At 38.1% G+C, this 24,216-nt stretch overlaps 1 protein-coding gene across 1 annotated transcript in view; it reads right to left on the reverse strand.

Moving 5' to 3' along the window:
• NCKAP5 (NCK associated protein 5) overlaps positions 1 to 24,216 on the reverse strand; it is an 847,991-nt gene that overhangs the window by 676,604 nt on the left and 147,171 nt on the right. The gene's annotated exons all lie outside the window — the stretch shown is intronic.

Below are 24,216 nucleotides of genomic sequence, written 5' to 3' on the forward strand. Positions count from 1 at the left end.
TATAAATCCCCTTCATTTTAAAGCTGTCACTTGTTCTATAAAAAATTTATAGGCTAAAGAACCACAAAAAGTTAAATAAAAACTTTAGCCTAATGATATATCGATTGTGCATATATATCTTCACTTTTGCATATTCTATGTTGCCATTAAAAGACCCATTAAAAGCCAAATCTAAATAATTATTCACTCCTCACATTACTATTATAATCAATTGCCTATTATGAAAATTATTGCCGTCTTTAAGAATTACTTTGCTAAGTGAAGTAATTAGAACTGATATTTTATTTTCTATTTCAGTTCCAAAAATTGATTTTATATGCTAATCAGAGTATGAAAATTGGGATATAAATTTTATAAACAAAATGAATGGTTAGTCAGACTTCCTGTTTGACACTTTATATAGTATTTGGCATTTTTCAAGGCATTTTGCTCTTGAGAACACACTGGTAATTATTATATCTGTCAGAAATCAAGTAGATAGACGTTTCTCCATTTTACAGAGTCCCAGAGTCTCTAGTATCTGATATTTCAAGAATGAAGAGGTGTAGGCCTTCAATCAGCACAGAGGTTTCGAAAATCGCACCTCTGTCCACTAACATAGCCATTATTTCTTAGAGTTCCAAGAGAAAAGCAGAGAAAAGATAGGTGCTATTCACTGAATATATATATGTTTCTGTATTCCTTATAGTAATCTGGCCTGGTAGCTATTATTCTTACAAATAAGGACAGACACAGACTAGGAATTTAATTTTTGACCTATCAAACAGTTAGTAAGTAGCCGAGTTGGGAATCAAACCCAGTCTTATGGTTCACAAGGCTGTGATTTTTTTTTTTTCTTTCTTTTAACCCAGCCAAAGGCAAATAGTGGAAGTGACTATATTGCAGCACAAGAATTGATCTTTTTGCCCTTTGGCACAAATCTCGCAGTCACGTCTCCTATGAAAATGAATGCCCTCACCTGGCTTTTATACTGCAGGGGGAGCCATAGAGAGAAATGCATAAAACCACAGGTTGAAGATGCATTGGAAGCAAAAGCACAAATATCTTCATGTGTATTTCTAGAGTTAGTGAGGTGAAATGAAAGGGAGAACCAAATTCGGTGTAACGAAGTGATAGTCCTATTCCCAGTTTAGCTAATAATAAGCTGGGAGATTTTGAGCAAGTTCCCATCTGGGTCTGAAACATCTCGTTTGTAGAACAAAAGGTGATGCTTTTGAGCTTCTCTTTTGCTGCAAGGGTGGTTGATACGGTTAACTCCATCTCTAAAAGTGACAGGCAGCAGGCTCCTGTTCAGCAGAGGTATATCCCTACTGGGTTGCACTACTCCAGGAACAGAACGGGCACTCATTAAATTCTGTCATCCTGATTTGTTCCCATGATACTAGGTGTCTGTTAGAGAGACAAAAGTGACGTTTTTATAATAACTACCCAACAACTAAAATTGTCAGATCATTTAGTGGCTCCAGTCACAGATCAACAATCATCCTGTGGTTATAGCTAGAACTCAGGCCTCTTTTCAATGTGCTTTCTGTCTCTCCCCCATCCCCGTCTCCTTCATTATATCGTCATAAAGGCAGTGTCTTACAAATATGTCAATAGGATGGACAACTTTTGTTTTCCACATAGTATATGCCGCCATATACTATCATACATGGGTTTTAAACTGAGTGCTGTCATGGCTTCTCTGTACTCCTTGAACTTCCTTTAAATATCTCTGGCCTTGGTGTCCTCATTGGCTTGAGATGTCTCATGTTCTTGATGCTCTGAATTCAGGACAGCTTGGTTTAGAACACAGGCTTATGGAAGAAATAACTAGTAACCTGCCGTTCTGCATTAGTGTTCTGCTAAACGTCTGTGCTATAGGAATAGGCTCTAGTCAGACTGATGTAGAAAGACTTTTCCTCATTGTTACAGGCTGAATTGTATGCCCCCAAAATTTAAACTAACTGCCAGCACTTCTGAATGGGGCTATATTTGGAGATAGGCCTTTTAAATAAATAACTCCATTAAAATGGGGTTGTTAGAGTGAAATCTAATCCAGTATGACTGGTGTCCTTATAGAAGAGGAGATTGGGACACTAACAGAGACACTCGACACTTGAATGCACAGAGAGATGACTATGTGAACACACAGTGAGAAGGTGGTCATCTGCAAGCGGAAAAGAGAGGTCTTGAAAAAGCCAACCCTGCCTACACCTTGATCTCAAACTTCTAACTTTCAGAACTGTGGAAATAAATTTGTTACTTAAGACACTCAATCTGTGATACTTTGTTATGGCAGCTCTCGCCAACTAATATGCTCATTATACCACTATTCAACCTCCTTGGGTAGGATTGAGCCAACCTTATGATACATTTCATTCCACAGCAAAGAATGCATTTGCTTAAACAATTTTACCCCCAAAGTTAGTATTTTATTCTTCAGACTATTGATACTATATAATATATGTTACACTAAAATGTTTAAACATATTTTATTTCATCAAGTACAAATGTTTAAATCAAATTTTCAGAAAGTCAGAATTTAATATTTGCAACTAAGAGTTAAGATTCTTTGAATGTTTAAGGGGCATGATTGGAGAAAAAACTGACTTATATAGGTTTGTTGAATTTTTTGTTTGCTTAAATCATATCTCTAAATTTGATAATTTGGTTAAGAGAAGACATAGCAGTTTACTATCACAGGCACATTCTTTTTAATATTATGAAATAGTAAAATCTAAAGAGTGATAGCAACCTGCTACTTTATGAGACTTCCTACAAATGTTCAAAAGATGTGGGGTCCTATAGAAAAACACAGTAGTTCTATTAGTGAGAATAAAATTCTGCTGAAAAAAATTTACAAATGATTCTGCCATTGCATTGTAACTCATTAGCAATAACATAACATATGTACAAATTCAAAGCCTGAGATCTTGACTCATATCCTAGCCAACAGAATTATGCACCCTAGTCTTAAAACCACAGGTTGAAGATGCATTCTGCAGCCCTCATTCTAAGAGAGTAAATCTTATTGCACTGTCATTGAACAATTATTTTCATTCAAGCAGAAGTAATACAATGAGTATCAGGTTCTTCTCTCTAGTATAAGAAAACAGGCATAGCTGATTTGTTAAGGCACAAGGCCTGTTATGTGGCACCATCAAGATCAAAGCCCAAATTTTTCCAATCTTAGTCTAAAATTATTTATTTTCTCTTTCCAAGAGAAGATGCGATGACATATATGCTTTGTTTAAAATACAAGGTCACTTTTCAATTCCTATGTGATTCTGCTATGTAATCCATTACATGTAGGGACAAGTTAAAGTCATTTCAATAGAATCAATAATAAATAAATTCTTGAGAATTTATCCATTTTCCTTGTATTCTCTCCTCCCTCATGCCCCTTCAGCAACAGAGAGAAACCAGAAGTTGTGTACCTATTTAAAAATGAACCTGCAAGAAAAACAGTCTCCTAGAAATAATGAGAAGTTTATGAAACATTTTCTCTTTTGATCTTTGAAAAGAACACAAGGCTACATCACTGAAAAAAAAAGTACTATGAAACTGGTCCCCTGGGCTGTGAATCTAAGGCCTTGGGCTATTTTTAATAAAACATATAAATAGTGGGTTGCTTTGGTCTTTGAAGGCCTGGACTTTAGAACAAGGAGAAAATAATTCCATGACTTTTAACATTTGAGAATCTTTATGTGTGTGAAGGGGAGCTAACTGAACAAGTGGGCTGAGCTGCCAGGAAAGGAGATGGAGTAGCCATATTTTAACCAAGCGTTGTAATATGCTCAATGGCAGCCATTAATTTATTTCCACCAAGACAGATGGCCTTCTCCTTGATACCAATGGGGGAAAATAATTAAGAAATCTAGAGCCTGTCTTTTGACAAGGTGATTCTTCAGTTTGCAATTAACAACTGATAAAGTGCTGTGCCTGTTAACTTTGGCGAAGAATGGCTAGTTATTTAAAATACTAATCTCACTTTCTTTTAAAACTGTCTTTCACTGATATTCTCCTTTTCTGTCTGATCCCGTAAGTAGGCCATACATTTCATAGGAAACAATTTAAAATAACATCAGTACATAGCACCTACAATTTTAGAAAACTTTGTATAGCTTTCAGTTTTAAATATATGGTTTCAGAAGCAAATCCTGTGGGCATTGCTGACAATCGTGTGGTTATTAACTTCTTGGTGTTAGAAAGCAACCCCCCACTCCCTCACCCTACATACTTTCACTTCACTGAAATACGCAAAATATATGTTCTCGGGCCAGCAAATGTTTATGTTTTTAAATTATAACAGCTGCCATACATACAAAGGAGCAAAAGGGAAGAAAGCATTTCAGAACTACATCAGATCACAGCAATAGTAAGTTATTTACAACTACCTGGAGTTGACTAGCAATTTTTTTTTGTAGCTTGGAGGTAAGTGCCTTTTTGTTTAAATTGAGGATAATAAATTCTAGCCATCACTTTAGTAATGAAAAGGAGCTCTTGGTCTCTTCATCTTGAAGAATGTTCAAATAACTCATTTCCCCTCACAGGTTCATTCCTCTGGCCAAACTAAGTTTTACCAAAATAACTCATAGCATTTCAAACCTTGGACATTTTGACCACCTTCTTTTCTTTCTCCTCACTTGATTCCACAAATATTTATTAAGACTCCAGTAGGCATTAAATTGGATTCTCCAGAATTGCCAATATTCAATTACTTTGACTTACAGAAATGGCTCTGGATATCCCTTGACGACGTTAGGGGAAAGAGGAGTCAAGTAAGATACAATACCTGCCTTCAGAGAGCTTTATAATCTAGTTGATAAGTTAAGAAAGAGATGATGAATGACCTTAGCAAGAAACCTCAGTGAACCCTAACTTGAGTGCCATAAAGATAATAAGAGTTTAGAGATGGCAACAATTCCTACTTCAACGGTAGACAAGGACTTTTTTGTGGACGGGGAGATTAACCTGGATCTTCAAGATATATTTGAAAGGAGAGAAGGCATTCTATCACCTAAGCATTCCATTTCTTGTGCCCTATACACCCCTATTTTCTTCTCTATCTCAGCAGCCAACTCATATCCTTTGAGGTGAGATTGTTTCCAGACTTCCCAAGGAACATTGCTAAAGTAGTTTTACTTAGATACCATTCCATTTCACTTACTTCATACAAACCACTCTAAGTTTTCATAGCTCTTTCCAATCTGACTTATATTTATCTATGACATTTCTCTTTTAATGATTGTCAGTTCCATTAACCCCATTCACCTCTGAATGAAGTCTCTAAGACCACTGGACCAAATGGATTATCTGCTACCTGCTGCAACATTCTTTTACCCCATGGGCAAACCACTTAATAGTGTGTGTGTGTGTGTGTGTGTGTGTGTGTGTGTGTGTGTTATATTATATATGTGATATATACTATGATATATATTATATAAAAATATATATGCCATATATATGAGGAAGGGACCCAAAAGATTGAATTCGTGTAAAAAAAATGTGTATTTTACCAAATTAACTCATAGCATTTCAAACCTTGGACGTTTTGACCTTCTTCTTTTCTTTCTCCTCACTTCATTCCACAAATATTTATTAAGACTTCAGTATGCATTAAATTGGATTCGCCAAAGTTGCCAATATTCAATTATTTTGACTTACAGAAATGGCTCTGGATATCCCTTGACAAAGTTAGGGATAAAAGGAGACAAGTAAGACACAATACCTTTTATTCTTACATGTTTAAACTTCAGTCACCTTTAAAGTACTCTGTGTTTGATACAATACACCTGTTGAGATGCTTTTTCCCTTGCTCAAAACAGTTTTTGAACTTGTCAGTTTTGATGCCTTTTAGTTCTTCTGACATTATTTGTTTCACCTCTTCCCCATTGACAAAACATTTCCCTTTGAGGGCTTTTTGCATCCAGGGAAACAAAAACGTTGCTTGGGGGGAGATCGGGTGAATAGGGAAGGTGGGGTATGGAGGTGATGCCACTTTTGATCAAAAACTGCTGAACACTCAGCACAGTGTGGGCAGGTGCGCTTGTAAATCATCTATTATGAAATGGGCAAACCCTCGAAAGACTCTCAACAAACAAACAAACAAACAAACAAAAAACCTCTTTGAAGCCAATGACTTCAATTGTTTCTCACAATAACACTAGCTGGTACACTGTGGGGGAAGCCTGTTCTACAAGCGGCCTGCCCTCCAAAAGATAATTCCAGATTTTTTTGGTCCCACCTCATATTATATAAAGCATATATAATATGCTGATATATCAGAATATGACCACATAAGAAATGACCAACTGGGTCAGACCCAGCACCTATCTCTGACTTGTCACTCTGCAAGTCAGCTGTAGTTCTCAATTTTGTTTTGTCTCTACACACCTGAAGGACAGAACTCATTCCCCTCACTAAGAAGAATTCCTTCAGGCAATGCTTCTAAGGGGGTGAGTTGGGGTGAGCTCTCTTTCTTAGAGGACTATAGCAGATGCTCCAGTGGGAAGTGAAATATGTCCGATCACCTTCAGATGATCTTGATCTCTTGTTTGTTTCATCTTCACACACCATTCAACATACCATTGAAAGTTGTTACTCTACTGTACATATTTCTTCTTGATATCAAGCTCAATGAGTACCAGGCTACCTTTTCTTAATAACCTATTATCAGTCTATTAACTGAGACTGTACCTAAATAATTTAAAGTGATCTATACTTCACAATACTGGTGTCCAAATGTCCTCCAAAATTTAGCAATGGCTAAGTAAAGTAGCATAGCACTCACCATATTTAGTCATGCTAGATTACCTATCTCTTTACCTGAGTGTCTCTCTACCCACACTGTGAATTCCTTGGATCAAGGACTATCTTTGTTGCCTTTGCATTTCCAGCACCTGGGACAGGGCCTGGAATTTAGCATGTAGAACTACTTTAAACTGCCATTTTGCCACTCAAACGTGGTCACATATCAGCAATTTCATAAGATTCCACCTCGCAACTGTAAACCATGATTGTTGAATAGAAGAATTTTTTCAATGACCTAAACATCCTTTAGGGCTTTAGAAAAAAGAAATGGGGGAGGGAAGGAAACTCATATTTACTAAGATTTTGATGCCACGGTAGGTCTAGAGTGGGTCCAGGGATCTACACTTTAACTAGTATCACAGATGATCTCATGCAGATGACTCACAGACTTTGTTGTGACAAATGATGTCCATAGGGACACAAAGGGACTAGAATAAGCTTCTGGTCAGTCAGAAGGAGATAAGAGGCACGACTGTTCCCTCACTCCTCCCCTTTCCATGCAAATCATCCTCATCCCACGTAGACTAGGCTGTGTGAGCCAGAGTCGTAGAGCCCTGGACAGTTTGCATAGCCATCCTTATCAGACTTTATACTATTAGCTTTTAAAATACATATATTTTGTTCTTTGAAAAGTCCCTATCAGCACTGTGCCTACCATTCAATGATAGCACCCCCACCTCCATCTGCACCGTGTATGTGCAAGGTGGGATCATTTAGCTCAGGCATTTTCCAGTGTGCCTCCTTTAGGAAAAGGGTCCTTTAATGTGCTCAGAGACAAACGCACCCAGAGGTCACTGTGTTCTTTGTTCAAGTGGCCACCAAGTGTGAAAACATAGGGGACTCCTTGACAGATTTCACAGGGTTGTGATTAATTAGTGCCCATACTTGACAGGCTAGAATAAGGTCACCAGAGTGGTTCCCACAGGATGGGGCACCATCTCTCCATGACAGAGTAGCAAGGGAGAGGTGGAAGATGATTTCCCCAACTAGGTAGAAGGAGGTGACTGTGCAGAGTCACTTTCTGCTGGCTTGCCAGATCTAAGGTCACTATCTTCTGAGGTATACTAAAGGCAAAGGCTTATTCAGTGAAAATCAGAGACATGCAAGTCCTCTGAGGCAATGCATCACAGATTGTGTGGCGCATTAATGGAGATGCTGTGTTAATGACTACATTCATTACAGTTTGCACAGTGCATCTCACTAGGCAGTACTCATAAGAGACAATACATTAAACTTATCATGTTATGTCACTGAACATATAATGCAATGTGATGTGATGTCAGCACACTATTCACTGTGTATATTTCCCTGGGTTTTCAGACTTAATAACTATCTTGAAGAATACCAATATACATTGATATGTTTGGTGTAGATACATACATGGAAGCAAGAAAAAAAATTAGTAGCAAAAAAATGACAAATACATTATGCCTGCAAAAGGAAACATGTGTATCTTCACATGATGAGAAAAAAGAAAAGAAAAGAACTTGCTCTCAGAGCAGAGGTGTATTATAGAGGCCAAAAGAAAAGAAAAGAAAAGAAAAATGTAAAAGAAGAAAATAAGAGATTCCACTCTTTCAAAAATTTTATTTTTTATTTCTAAAAATTAGGATGAGTCTACCAAAATCTCACTTTCATCCATCCATCTATCCATCCAACAGTCCATCCAATAAATGTTGATACTGATACCATCATAGACAGTTAAGATGTGATCATGTATAAAAGACATACTAGGTCCCTGCACTCATGGGGCTGAAATTCTACTGTGCGAATCTGACCCAAACCCACAAATATGAAATCTGAATTCATGTAGTCATAAGCTGTGGCGTCAATGTGGAACAAACTTGGGAGTGGGAAGAGCTTGACTTGTAACTTTTGCCACCGTGTAAATACACAAGCCCTGGACAATTTCAAACAACAGTGTGATGTTGCTGGAGGAGGAGTTGGAAAGATATGTGTACTGTTAGCTCTCCAGAGCAGTATGAACTCATGCCAGCTCGCTCCTAAATGTGATATGAAGAAGGAAGTGAGGCAAGGGGATAGAGCCTGTCGGGAAGGGGGGATCTTTTAGGTGAGTGTCAGAGTCATTCTTTGACCAGTGACTTTTGAGCAGAGACTTGAATGAAGAGAAAAGAAGCAATGAAAACATGAGGCAGAGAGCTAGGGATAGTAGCAGAGAAAAAGTAAGCACAAGGGCCTTGAGACAGGAAACAGCTTAGTATGTCAGAGGAACAGAAAGACCAGTGTGAGAGGAGAGCAAAGCAGAGGTTAGACCGCATAGAGCTTCATGGGTACTGGGAGGAACTTGCAATTTTTATGCATGAAGTGAGAAGTCGGTGGCAAGTTTTGAGTATGACAAAGTGAAATGACTCGATATATATTTTTAAAGGATCTATCTAGTTGCTGTGCAGGGGAAACACTGCACTGCTGTGAAGGTGGTCTCCACAAAAGTACAAACAGGATGACCAATGAGGAAGGTTCTACAGTAATCGAGGCAAGAGGCACAAGTAACTGAGAGTGGAGTCATAGAAGCTGACATGATGTGAAATGCTTAGATTAGGGACACATTTGGTAGGTAGACTTACCAGAAGTCACTGATGGATTGAATGTGCAAGAGAAAATGAAAAGTCAAAAATAATCTCAAGAATGACTTTCAGTTAGGTTTTGCTAATATATGCCATCATTAGTGACAATGAGAAAGACCAAGGCAAAAGCAGGTATAGAGGGAATACCAAGAGCTCTGTTCGGGTCATTTTATGTTAAAATTATTGACATATAAGTGGAGATATCAAGCAGGTAGCAGGATATACAGAAGTTTGTAGGCTAAGGAGAAGTCAGGGATGAAGATACACATTTGGAAGTCACTCAACTAGTGATGATTTTCACGACCATATCATTGAAGCATCATTTGAGAACCAATGCCTTAGAGAATAATTGAGTCTTTAAGGAGACCCTGAAGAAGAGGCAACTTTATAGGAAGATGTATAAAGCACAGACCAAAAATATCTCCTGTTAAGTTCTCCATGTTCCTATAGCTCAGCTGTTAGGAGACACTTCATTTCCAGAATGGTCCTGTTCAAAGCCTTATTAATACTTATTAACAAACTAATGGAGATTTCCCACCTAACAACATAACTAGAGAACTGGTGTTTTGATGTTCAAAATATGAAGCAATGGTTCTCAACCCTAGTTAAACAGTATAATCACCAAAGAGTGCTGAAAAATACTGACACCTGGGTTCCACCCCCAGTGATTCTAATTTAATTGATGTGCAGTGGGTATAAAGTTGAATATTTTAGAAGAATAAAACTGGACAAGTAACAGGAAAGGTAGTGATAGAAACAAAGAACTGAAGGTCTCCATAACGTTGAGGATACTTGCCAAAGTCACTCAGTAAGAGAGGAGGTTGTGGTCTGCATGTGGGATGATTCCATTGTGATTTTGAAGGTGGTCCAGGATGTGACACGGGAGTTGAGATGGAGTAGAGCGAAAGTGCACCAGGGATAAAGAAAGTGAAGTAACTGCAGGCCAGGGTGTTGAAAAACCCTTGGGGGCTTTGGGCTGTGAGGCATGATGGCAGGAGCAGAGACAGAAGATGACCATCCCAGAGAGCCAAGGAGTCAAGGTCTTCAATGACTGAGGTGACAGTAGGAGCACCTGGTAGATGATGATGAAGAAGGAGAGGGAGGAGGAGGAAGAGGAAGAGGAGGAGGAGGAGGAGGAGGAGGAGTTGTTTATTCAGAAAGACGGAGCTTGAAAGTCTCACATCCAATCAATTAGAGGCTGTGATAGGTCTCCCTGCAAGATATATTCTAATTCTGAGAATTTCTCATACCTCCACCACTCTACTTCAAGCTACTTTCACATCTTACTTATCCATGGAGAGTAAAATGGTTCAAACATAGTAATGGAGAGCAAGGACAATGCCAACCCCAAATCCAAGGCATGCACTTCCAGTGTTACCAGAAGATAGGCAAAATGTTTCTATTTGAAAGGGTCGTAGGGGGTGCAAACTCCTCAGAACGTGGTTTATATTAATAGGCAAGGCTATTAAGTGGCATATTCTGAGAAGAGGAGAGATTGTTGATGGCAGACCACGAGTTCAAAAGGATTTTCAGAGGATGAGATAGGATAAGAAATTTGGCCACATACTAGTTTGCTGAGTTATATGTGATTAAGAGATTTGTGTACTGCTTAACTTTCTGGTGTTAACTAAGGCACAACATGTTGGAAAAAATGTGATTGGTCTCATAGCTTCTTAGATACTGGTTCTAGGGTGATGGTCTGACATATTCTAATTAACCATATGGCAGCTTCCAGGGCTACGGCCCCCTCACAGAGCACATGAACACAAGGTGTCCCTCCCAAGGAGCACTGGGTGATATGGTGATCAAACTGAGCTATGGCTTCACGAAACTAAAGATGAGAACTCGTGAATGGGTGTACATAGCCAAGCTCCATCCCACTGATAGCAATGTGACAGGAGGGCCATTTTCCAGTGGAATGGGAGTTACCCTGATCAATTGAACCGGGAGATTCCTTCTTTTGAGGATTCAAATTTATAACAGAGACTATAATTAGTCTTCAAACATTTGCTTGAACTGAAGCAACTTTGAGCTGTGTGGCAGCCCCTTTCTGCTATGGTGCAGGAAACACAGAGAAAACTGTCTTGCAGAAAGTGAAGGGTAAAATACAGCAGGCAGAGAGAAAAGGGACATGAAACTGGGATAGCATACCAGTTATAAGCATCCCTGTTTTCAAACTTTGTAGAGATGTGCAATTATCCCAATAGGCTTAAACCACTTGGTTTGTGTATACTCCTCAGGTTGGTTCCTCCTACATTAAACCAGAAGAATCTGGACCAGAATACTTTTCCTGGCTCTTCCTGTTTTCTTTGCTGAATTAAAAAATTTAAACATTCAATAATGAAGTAAAAATTCCTCCAAGTTTCAAATAAGTGACTTTCAGGATATAACCATTTAGCAAGCAGGGAATCATTCAAGATGTGTGTATATGTAGTGTTTTTTTAGAGAATATTGCTTAGAAATCATTCCAATAGTGTAAATCTATATCCATTTATTTGATTCGTCTATCTAATGTGACAAAAACACAAAAAATGCATTTTACTTTTTGGGTGGGAATAGTTTTAGAAACGATGAAGAACAAAGTTACGGCAATACTGAGCCAATATCATCATTTCTTCACATTCCCAAAGACCTCACCATGATCACTGAGGCCACCATTAACCCATGCATTGTACTGTAATTGACATGCTAGTGATCATGAGAAATGCAGGCTCAGACTGGCTCAAAAAAAAGGAGCTTCCTTTTCTCCTGACTCCCACCATCACCATGCTACTAAAACACACACACACACACACACACACACACACACACACACACACACACACACAGAGAGAACATTTTCCTGTGGATTCTTAATAAATGAAGGACAATTCACTCCAATGCTGTCCTCTTTGCAGAGACCCAGGCCAAACCTCCTCAACCCCCTCCTCTCTTTTCATACCATATATCATGTCTCAGGAAAGCATCTGCTTTCTTTTCAAAATATATTCAGAATTCTGCCACTCCTCTCCACATCCAAGACCACTACCTCAACCCACAGGAATATTATAAATGGCTTCCACTATTCAGAAAAGATGATTTATCTTATTAAGACTGTAACCTGCTGCCCAGTGGGAAGGATTTATAAGAAATAAGAGGACAGATAACAAAGAACAGCTATAGTTTAGAAAATTCCCAAAGACATGAAGCAAATAGAAAAAATAAGTAAATACCAAAATATTTCTTCTTAGCTGTCTTCCAAAACTGGTTCCTTCTCTCTTATGCTAAGTAATATAAAATATGTTCTCCCAAAAATAACTGTCAAGTACATTTTTTTCCCAAAAGCAGTTCATTTTGAACACACATCCTTCTCTACCTCTTACTCCTTAACAATCTAAAAATATGGTATCAAAACTTACTGCTCTCTATCCACAAAAAAGAGAATATTTTAATTGTATGCAGTCAGTTCAAATACTGTGTTCCCCCCAATCAGTAGTGTTTGGTTTGGGGGAATCGTCATCTTGTTTCCCTTGAGAGACATGAGGAGAACACAAGAGGAGTGAATTTGCTTTTCCTAGACACAATCCCAGCTGCCCTAGGAAGAGGAGAGTTTACAGTTAGCAAGGGAGAAACTGCACGAGAGAAGAGGCAGCCCCAGTGTGCCTGCCTTTTTCTGTTCTGCACAGCAGGGCAGACCTGATTCTGGCTCAGCCTCCCCTTCTCCCAACTTCCTGGGGGTGCCCTGTTCTCCTGGAGGAAGGCGCAAGGCTGCTTCTTCCTCAAATGTCCCTGGCACTTTCTCCGTGGGGACACTTAAGAGAGTGGTGAAAGTAAATATTTGGCTTCCTGATGAGAACAAATGGTTTTGAAACATCTTCCCTTTTCTTAACTGTGAGTCATTGCTATTAGCTTGTCACTCTTGTATTTGGTTGGTTGGTTCATTTATAATGGAAACTGGTTTCTTCCACTTTGAAACCATTAGGTTCACAGCAGTTTGGTGTTTCAGGGGTTTTCTTGGCAGGACCTCTCAGAAAGCATATATAAGTACATCCAGAGCTTCCTGTTGGCTTTATGTCTTAAATATGTCTTCAGCTAGCTCACTTCTTTCTAACTCCTTCCACTGATGTGCCCTCATCGCTTGTGTGGTCTATAAAATTAGCCTCTTCTGCAAAGTCTGTGTTTCCAACTGACCCATCTCTTATCTGTTCTCATCAACCAGAGTAAGCCTAATTATTATTTTGTTCATTCTGAAGTAATTTTAGACTCACAAGAAGTTTAAAACCAGAACAGAGTGTTCCCTGTACCCTTCCCTTAGCTTTCCCAATAGTAACACTGGAAAATAGAACCATGAGTATAACATTCAGGAAATGGATACTGGTGTAATCCTATCAGTTAAACACAGAACGATCCTTTAAAACTGCGAACCTGATCATGCCACCACCATCCCTTTTGCTAAAGAATGTGTTATGGCTTCCCATTGCTCTTATGACCAGGACCAAAATCCTTAACCTCGACCATAAATAGTCTGACTGGCATTCTGGTTTGGTCAGGACAGCCCACCTGTCACCCCAATGAACTTTCCTCTTTCACATTTTGGTAGTCTTGAAAGTGTGGTGGTTTGGATGATAAAGTATGTGGTTATCCCACTCTGAGCCCTGTATAGTCTGGTTCTGCCTACACAGACCTGTAGCTTTTGTTTTAAATATCTTCTCTTCTTGTTCCTGAGAACCTGTGATGCAGACCTACTTTAAGTTTCCAGGATGGGACACTTCTTGCCACAGGGCTGTTACACATGTTATTCTCTCTGCCTGGAAGACTCTCCTTTCTCTTCCCCCTTTGTCTGGTTAGTGCCTACTTATTTTAGCTCAGGGAAATCACTCCTTCCACTGGCTAGGTTATATCCCTCAATTAAATGCCCTCACACACCCTGGGCCACACCTTTGAATTGCTTATCACAGTTATCATTTCACATTTGTGAAATTCTATAAATAAAGAGTAAGTTGATATAGGTAGGGGCCGCATTTGTGTTTTACAATATCATATCCCCAGAACCAGCATGGAGCTTGCTCCTCTGGTAGACAATTACTTCATAGTTATTGACTGAATGGATACTTGCTTAGTCAGTGGGTTCCTAAACAACACAAGCAAAGTGGTTAATAGCTTCAGAAAAGAAGAAAAACTGAAAATCATTCACAGTACTTTCCCTGTAACCTGGCACCCCTATGGCTCATTTAATGATTTAAAAACCCAGCTTTGGAATAAGACAGACCCAAGTGTGAAACTTGGGCACCTGTAAACCCAGGAACTTTATGCCAGTAATTTACCTTCTTGAGTCTTAATTTTTATCATCTGTAAATGGTAGTGTTTGGAGTAATAGTAATCGTGTTAATAATAATAAAGTCACCCCCCTTATAACAGTCTTGTGAGGGTTGATTGAGAAAGTGAACAGTGTTTGGCACTCAGGCATCACTAGGTAAACATTAGCCCTTATGACTATCTGACTGAGGTATCATTCCCTGTGTGTCTGGGATGATTTCTTTGTTTCATAAGAGACATAGAGTGAAGACAATGTGCTTCACCTGGCACTGCCACCTCCTCTTCTGTCCCCAACCCCAGGTCGTCCCATCTCAGACACTCAATGCTGTGGTCCTTGCAGAGACCCAGGCCAAACCTCTATGAACCCCTCCTCTGTAATACCACACATTGCGGCTCAGGAAAGTTTGTCTGCTCTCTCTTCAAAATATATTCAGAATCCTGCCACTCCTCTCCAGAGCCAAGACCACTGCTTCAACCCACAGGAATATTGCACACGGCTTCCAAATAGGCCTTCCTGCGGCTGCCCTTGCCCTTCAAAATACAGGAAGTCCCCAACATATGAACAAGTTCCTTTCTGAGAGTACATTTGTAAGCCCAATTTGTTTGAAGTCCAGCAAATTTAGCCTAGGTACGCAACTAACACAATCGGCTATGTAATACTGCATGTATTTAATAGGCTATACTGACACCTGGTGGAGAGAAATAATACATTAAAAACCACAGGTGTACATCATTAAAGTTTGTAACTTGAAGGTTCATATGTAGGGGACTTACTGTATCCCCCCAAAAGCAGCCAGAATGATGCTGTTTCAATGTATCTCATGCCATTTTCCAGATTTTTCATGAGCAGATTTTTGTCTGCTCTATCACTGCTTCTAGCATCTAACACTGTATCTGACATGTATAAAGTGCTCAATAAATGTATCTTGAATGAATACACAAATGAATGAATGAGGCGTCACTGCTCCCAGAGCAAAAAAAAAAAGCAATTTGGCATAAGTCATAAGGAACAGACAAGAGCACCAAACCCCTGTCACAAGTGTATTGGGTAGAGGCACAGGAACAGGAGAGAGTTAGCAAGGGCAGACCTAAGTAGATGCATGGCCTCCTACAGGCTGCATCAGACTTGCCCTGACTTTAAGCCTGCAGAGTGCCTGAGTATAGAGGCATGAGGGTGAGTACTCTGAGAGCTGAGTGTATAAAAGAAAGCGTATGTCCATATTCAGAGGATGCTCTGACAGGTGGGCCTGCCAGACAGTGATTGATATGAACTGCCTGAACTCAGGGAGATGTCTGCTGGAGAAGACACTGGCCAGAAATCCCACAGGCATGGGGGCCAAAATGAGGCAGTTTTGATACTAGCCAAATTCATTTCCCATTGTCAATTTGAATGAAATTTCCAGAACATGCACTGAGAAACTGGCTCAGGATCCATTGTCCAGATGTTGGTGAAATAAAAGCCAAAAAGGAATATTTAAAGTCGGCTGCTCCTCTTGTGACTCCATAGATTTTTGCCAAACAGACAAGTTTGTCTTGTTAGAAGCTGAAACCTAAGCCAAGGCGTTGGGAGGACAAGACTTGAAAGAGGCTTTGGGCAGTATTCAAGAGACCTTGGACTGAGCAATGGATACTGGATTCTCTATTAGAATGCAGTTATTCACAAACTCAAGGGATGTGAACTTTGATAAGGAAAAAAACACTGAGAGTATTAATTTTGAGACCTTGTAAAATCACCCTGCAAATCTGAGCCATGAATCATGCTACTGTAACCAAAAGGCAAGCCCTTGCGGAAGGAGGGAACGGAATTACCACCTACTATCTAAGACAAAACACTTTCACAGTATTTAAGGTTAGAAGGCACCTTGGAGACCCCCTTCTCCAGGCCAGTTTCCTATGTCATTCTCTTCTCTGGCTTCTGAGCTTAGTTCTAAAGTTGGCCAGAGAGGGTAACATCAGGGCATTTGCTGACTAGTCTCACAACTCCTTGACTTCTTAATTCTTCTTCCTTATGCTCAGTATTTAATACTTATGTTAGACTCCTTCTTTTCAGACAGACTTCCTTCTTCATCTCCTGGAGTTCAGTTCTCCTTTTTCTTTTATTTTGACACAGGGTCTCGCTATGTTGCCCAGGCTGTTCTCGAACTCCTGGGTTCCTCCCATCTCAGTCTCTCAGTAGCTGGCATTATAGGTGTGCACTTCCTGGCTTAGTTCTCTTTTCTATTCTTTCCTACAGGGTCCTTTGTTGTCATTATTACACACCATGCTGGGTTAAGGAACAAAATTCACAGCAGTCTTGGCCTGAGGAATTCTTAGCAGGTGGTCTGATATATCAACTAACAGATACAAACGTTCTACAGAAGATAATTGAATTGTTTCACATCACCTAGATTATTAATGATAGAAGCAATTTCACAACCCAAGCCCTCTGATTCTTAAAAGACTATGTCTACCAAAATTATGAGGATAGGTAAAATATACTTCTATTTTTTCTAGTTTGTGCGCAAGACTATATATAACTTCTAAAATATTAAGACATTATGTTTAGACAAGAAATGCCCTAAAATCTTAGAAAACTATTCTTGGTCAAAAAAGAATGCCAATGTATGAGTATATAAGACTCACTGTAAGACATTTGGAAGAGACTGCTTTAAATTACCAGATTCATTAACTAGACATATTCTAACTAGTTTATATAGAATGTCACCATCTTAGCTGAAAAATGAAACAATTCTGGGTGGTTAACATGGTATGGAATAAATTATTTACATTTCTTAATGTTTGTATTTAAAAAATTATTTAAGGCCTTTACATAGAGAAAAAAATAAAAATTCAATAACTCATTGACCTTTATGTTTATAACTCCTAAACTGGTAGATAAGTGAAAACAGATATTTTATTCAAATGAAATCTCAATCTTTGTGTAGCTTGAATTTTCTCTGGTTTAGTTTGGTAACAGCCTGGTACTTTACACGAGTGATTATAAGGCCATCTTAAACTATAGCCATTGCCCTAAAGAAAATGTTTATGGCCTGACTGGGATAATTGTATTCTCCTATTAAATATCACTCCTTCAGGGTTAGTTATTGTTGAGTATAAATGTGCCACTTTATATGCAAATAAAATGTACTAAGGTTTGAATAAAAAGTTCTGCATATATCTACTGACAAATCATTTTATAATGATTCATATCAGCAGACAGAAATTCTCAAGATATGAGCTGTTAATATCACACACAACAAGAGAGATAATCTTCCTTTGAATTTTGTTTTCAAAGTGTTCAGATACAGCTGGAAATATTGTCTTTCCTTGTAGCTACAGCAGACTTGGGATTTCCATTCCAAGTTTTGAGTCAAAACATTTTACAGTATTATGATTACTTTATTGCCAAAAGTTTTTTTTTTTTTTTTTTTTTTTGGTATATTTTTGTCAGACCTTGACTTGTTTTCAATTCCATCTACCTCCATACCTGGAAAAATCAACTGCTTCCCAGATACTTAACTGCAAAGGACACCTGAAAGTCCAGCTTTCCTAAGAATCCTTCTTAACTTAAACCTAGCAAAGCAGAGGGCTTCCACAAAAATTCTTTGTGAAGTGTACTCACTTCACATATTTGCATTTTTTTCTTTTTTAACCTATTGTCTTTGAATTCAATCTTGAAGAAAACCATTATTTTGTGGTTTACATTTGAAGGAGCAATGTTATTATATCTCATGTCCCATCTCAGACCTGTGCCTTGTGTTTTTATTAACAACCCTTCAAGGTACTGTGCAACAATTATTCAAAAAAGCATATTATGCATATTTTGTCCCTGTCTGGGCAGAGTTATCCATAGGAGATAAACACTGACTATTTAAGGGAGGAAATGTAAAGCACTTAATCTTCATTTTCACTACTTTCCTGCAACTTTGTTGTCCTTGCCTGGAGCTGTCAAAGGAATATGGGATAATTCAATATCAGGATGTTAAACACTGAACTCTGATTTTCTGGCCAATTTTCATCTAATTTCCTGGAGTTAAAGGATCTTATAGATGAATAGGAACTAGAGGACTGTAGGTGACGACATCTTAGGGCTATATCGCCAAATCAACACAGCATTGCACATCTGGGAATTTCATGGCTTATGTTGAAATTTTGAGAAAGTCCTGTGCCCAACAAGCTAGAAAGTCATTTATATAGGAGTCAAAGCTAAATACTTATATTTCTTGCGAAATATCTAACACTTTATGGTTGAAGTTAAGTCTATTATATTTTTTAATTAGGAGTAGGGCTAATAGAAGATATCATAAAGTCAATACTTGCATTATATTGAGAAGGTCTTTAAACTACTTTCTAGGGAGTTCAGAGAGTCATATTCATTTTCAACATTTCCTCTCACCCAATTCAAAAACAATTGGTGGACAGCTAGAAAATGTCAAGAAACCAAAATTCCTGACCAACTTGAAAAGCAAGACTTGCATAAATGGCATTATGATATATTTGCATTTATTGTTCAAAGCAAATACATTAATTTGAGTAACACCTGTTATCCCCACTATATTATCATTTCCACAAGGGCAAGGCTCAAGTCTGCTTTGCATATCACTGTTTTATTCTTATTCAGAATGAAGTAGTATGCCCTCAAAAATATTTGATGGGTAGATGAATAATATATGAATCTATTATTTTCTGACCCTAGATATTGTTCTATTTCTTGTACTGTCTTCCAAAACTTATTAGTTGGCACTTATTAGCACGCACGCACATACATACACACACACACACACACACAGAGACTTTTCCTTATAGCCTTTAAAATAGAATAAACTTGTGTGTGCACTTAATCACTTAGATGTTCTGCTTGAAAGCAAATAAATGGATTAAATCAGTCCTACGAGTGAGAATAGTTTCTGTAATACAAAATTAAACCAATTTAATTAATATTCTAATGTTAACAGAACATAGCTAAGATCACCCCAGAATAATGAATCTATACAAAGATCTTCATGTTTGGAAAGGGCACAAATGGGCTTGCATGGAGCTTATACTTTCCCCTAATATTTGACACAAGGGAGATGTGGGTGTCACTGGAGAAGTCTGTGCTTCAAAAATGACCTCTTTATCAAATTCTTTGTTCTTAGTCTTGTCCCACAAACTCCAGCCTCAAAATGTACAGTAGTTGGGGTGATGGACACACTTAAAGTCTAGACTCTTTCACCCCCATACAATTAATCCATGTAGCAATATGTTATTTTAAATGAAATCAGAGTATCTATGTAAAATGTAGCTTCCTTGCTTAAAATACTTTAGTACTTCACGAGCTTCCACTGTGGCATTTTTTGGTTATTTGCTTGACATAAAAGGCCTGACCTGAACTGTGTCCCTTCTACAGATTTAATTCCATTTCTGACCACTCCTCACCTTAAGCCGTGTGCTCTAGTAATGCCATAGGCCTGGCAATTATCTTGCTGAACACACTGCATTAATTCATACCACTCTACCTTTGCTCATGCGGTTTCCTTTGTCTGGAATGTGCTCTTCCCCTTTCTTCTTGCTGACACCTTCTCCCTTTAAGACTTACCAAGTGTACTCTAGGAGATGATTGATTAAATGCCCTTCTGCTAGGATCCAATATAAGCTTGTGCATATTTTAGTATTTGCCATGTAACACTAAAATTAACCATTAACATGTCTGTTTCTTCTTCTAGACTTTAAATATTCCTATTACACAAACTATGTCTTAGTCATTTGTATGGGTCCAGTCCTCATTATGAAGACAGTCACCATACCAATGAGAATCAATACATGTTGAACCACATTGCATATGTAACATTGTCTCATTCTTTTTCCCATCAACACCACTTCAATCTTCTGTTGTGACCTGGGAGTTTTCAGAAATTATCATCCTCTTTTATTTATAAGAATTGCTGAACTAAGCTACTAGTATTTTTCAAAATTATAGGGCAGCAATACGCCTTGTAAATGGCTGTTAACAAAAGTCATACCGCTGACACCGATCTATTACTAAATAACATTTTATTGGGGACTCAGGGAAAATATTCAAAAGTGAGTTAGCTTTGTGTGCTAATATTTACAAGAAATGGTTATTTAAATTGAAAGGAATGTGTCAAAGCATCTCAATTATGTTCAGTAGTAATTAAACTTGATATGCCTTGCATATTTAGAGTACTTCTACAGGTTTTTTAAAAAACTTAAGAGCTCAAGCAAGATTTATAAATTAAAAAAAAACTATAAAACCATCTCTCTGTTTCAATCTTCTATGCCAATATATTGCCTAGAGAGACTTTCTTATAGTTGTTATAAACTCAGAAAAAAACCCGATTTATAAAAGAAATGCTGACATTCCTTTAACAACGGTAGTTTTAGCAGGCACCTTGGTATTATCAGATATTGCGGTTCCCAGTTTCCAATTTCCAGATAATGCAGTGACTTAATCAGTACTCTCTAAAGTGCAAAGCAGGCAATCTTTTTTGTCCTTTGTGCATTTCTCACATCTTAGAAATGTCCCACTTCAATATTCCTGTGCGCCACCTACCCCCACGTCTGTCTCACCCTATATCACTATTCTTTACAATTTCTTCTGGGCTTAGTTTTGTTACTACACTGAAATCTTATGCATAATTATGTGAAGTTGCTATGGAGATTTTGTGTGATTTGTCATGAGGAAAATATATTGTGTTTGAGATAATTCTCCACACTAATAACTCAGGAATTCATTTTTGGCCCATATTTTCTCTGGGATTATAACTAACTGAATATATTTGAATACTATAAGCAAAAGTCATTTAATAAATAACATTACCTGAAAAGTTATTGACTTCCCCATCAAGGTGAAGCACTTTAATGCAGCCAGTTCAATAATACAGCTCTTATTTGAATACCAGTTAAACTCTTGCTTACATCCCAAAGTTCTTCTACAATCAAATCTCTTAAAAATTTATTCCTGATAACAAGATATATATTTTAGCCATATCATAACTTGCGAATGTAATTTTAGAGAATATGTTACACCATTGTACAAAATTAAGGGCAGATATAGCAAACATACTCAAAAATATTTATTTGTCCTTCTATGGCACAGATTGTTGGAGATGGGAACTAAAGGTGAAATTGATTATTTGGCATCAAAGATAATTTAACTAAAGACTATGACTGAACAATAGAAGGTAAACATCATATCGTATAACAGCGTCATGATTTTATACATTTCTTGCCTGACCTCACCGTTACTAGTCTAGGATGGGGAAAGACATGAAATATCACATCAGTTATAATTAGACAACTAACATAAGCCTCTCTTTTTACCCCTAGATTGGCAAAGCTGATTTCAAGATCATGATTGATTTTTAGAGAGAAACATTCCCAAGCCAAGGAAATAGGCAGAAAAGAATTGCAACAAATCTAGCAGTTTATCATCAGGAGAATGGCATCCAGAGGATAAATATAGAAGTCAGACAAGTCAAATCCCAAATCAAAGGCAGACTAATTATAGAAAAATTCCTAGGCAACTCTTCATCTGAATACCTAACCAAGTTACCAAACAACCAGTTCTGGAAAGAGTGTATGGTTTTCTCTCAGGACAATTTTGTACCACAGGTACTCAGCACTCCAAAGGGAAAAGAAATATCAAGTAAGGAAAAGAAAGCGGGGATGAATAGAGTTGGAGGGACTGGGTGAGACGCTCTGAAACAGGGAGATCATAGTCAGTGTTTGTGTGACAAAAGACTCCAATTCAGTCAAGTACCTGGTAAGTCTAGACAGCAAGGGAGTTTCGTTTTTCTGATAGTAACAGTGAAGTACCTTCCTCCCAGTAACTCAGAATTGTCCATACTGAACATGCAAGTTGGTATCTGAAAACTATCAGAGCAGGGGATGGATCTTGAGGAATTGTTCTCTATGCCCCAATTGATTAAGAGAGAGTGGAGTTTCTAGAGATAAGGAAAGATCATTTATAGAGGAAAATGGAAAAACACTTTTGTAAAAATATGAAAGGAAAATAAAACCAGCCTTAAAAAGACAGGTGAGTGGAAGATTTTGGCAAATCAAATTAGAGCTGGGAAGGAACTCATCCTCAGCTACTGGAGCCAATAAATGGTTTGAGCATCTTCTTATGAACAAAAAATGGAGAGGAAAGAATAGTTCCTAGGGAAGACTCACAGCCCTCTCACACATGCTGGGTACAAAAAAAAAGGCTATGGTCACTCAAGCAGGAGGCAAGGACCTTTGCCGGTGACAGGAGAATTCTGGCTGAATGCTTTTTCCTGGGTCCTTATCACATGGGTAACCAGAGGCTGTGGCTTTTCTGAGAGTGCATCAGAGATGAGATGAGAGCCTCACCCACCACACAACCAACATACCATGCTTTAATTCTGAGAAACTTGTAGTAGATCTCCAGTGGGTTTGGAATTCTGCATAGAGAGTTGCAAAGATAGACCCCCAGGGATTTCCTCAGTATCCAAAGTCATAATTTTATGGGTACACAAAATCTCAATACATATCTTTAAATTATTTTCTCTTACTTCAGTGGTATAAAAATTAATATTAAACATATTCTGAGTGAATCAATGCACAACATTTACCTGAATACTACCATGAGTCCAATGTTGTCTTTGTTCTTTTATTTATAACTGTCTTGTTAAAAGCTAATAAGAAGAGAACAGAGGAGGCTTCATGGATAAATGGTACAGTCCTGCCGCCAAAAAAAGTGAAAATGATATAATTGTACAATAAACTGACAATCAATAGTAAATGGATTAAATATTGTAAAGACAATTGGGTTATCATCCATTACTATAAAGAGCAGCCAAACTCAAAAGAACTTCTAGTGGAAAAGACCATTATGAAGAGGAAGAAGAAGGAAAAAAATCTCAAGTTGTAAGAAATTCTAGCAAATGTCATGGCAAAACAGCACCATCTGTCATATTAAATCTACATTAGATATCTGAGTTTTATTGGTTTTATAGTTTTGAATTTGCAAATTTATTTTGCTTCTATACTTAAATAAGCACTATAAGCATAAGGAGTGTATAGAAGGAATGAAAATAATCAAGGAATAGAGAGAAGCATAGATCTGTAAAAACAGTGTCAAAAAGTCCAGAGTATGCCATGGCTCACAAAACCTGATGAAATCTACAAGGAGTGTTAGGTTAAGGCTGCATTTAGAGCCAGATAAGAACAAGGATGGGGTTGACTTACAACTTGAAGCAGATGATGTCATGCTAATAGAAGTTAGAGGGAAAGCAGAGACATTCACCTCCTATATTGCTTCCACCTTTGCTATCAAGGCAAATGATCCCCATGTTGAAAAGAAGAGGAAAACATGAAGCCCAAGATAAGTGAGGAGATCCCAAGGGAGATCAGCAAGCTTTGCATAAACCCAAGTCTCCACAATAAATTACACCCTGGGGTAATGAAAGGACTTCAGATGTGACCGTGGAAACACTGTTGGTAATTTTTTGGAAATCAGGACGAGTCAGAGGGCCCCATATTAAAAACAGGAAAGTGTGTGTGTGTGTGTGTGTGTGTGTGTGTGTGTGTGTGTGTG

The sequence above is a fragment of the Carlito syrichta genome, unplaced genomic scaffold, assembly GCF_000164805.1.
Source record: "Carlito syrichta isolate Samal-C Ts95f unplaced genomic scaffold, Tarsius_syrichta-2.0.1 Scaffold288729, whole genome shotgun sequence".
NCBI classification, from domain to species: Eukaryota; Metazoa; Chordata; class Mammalia; order Primates; family Tarsiidae; genus Carlito; species Carlito syrichta.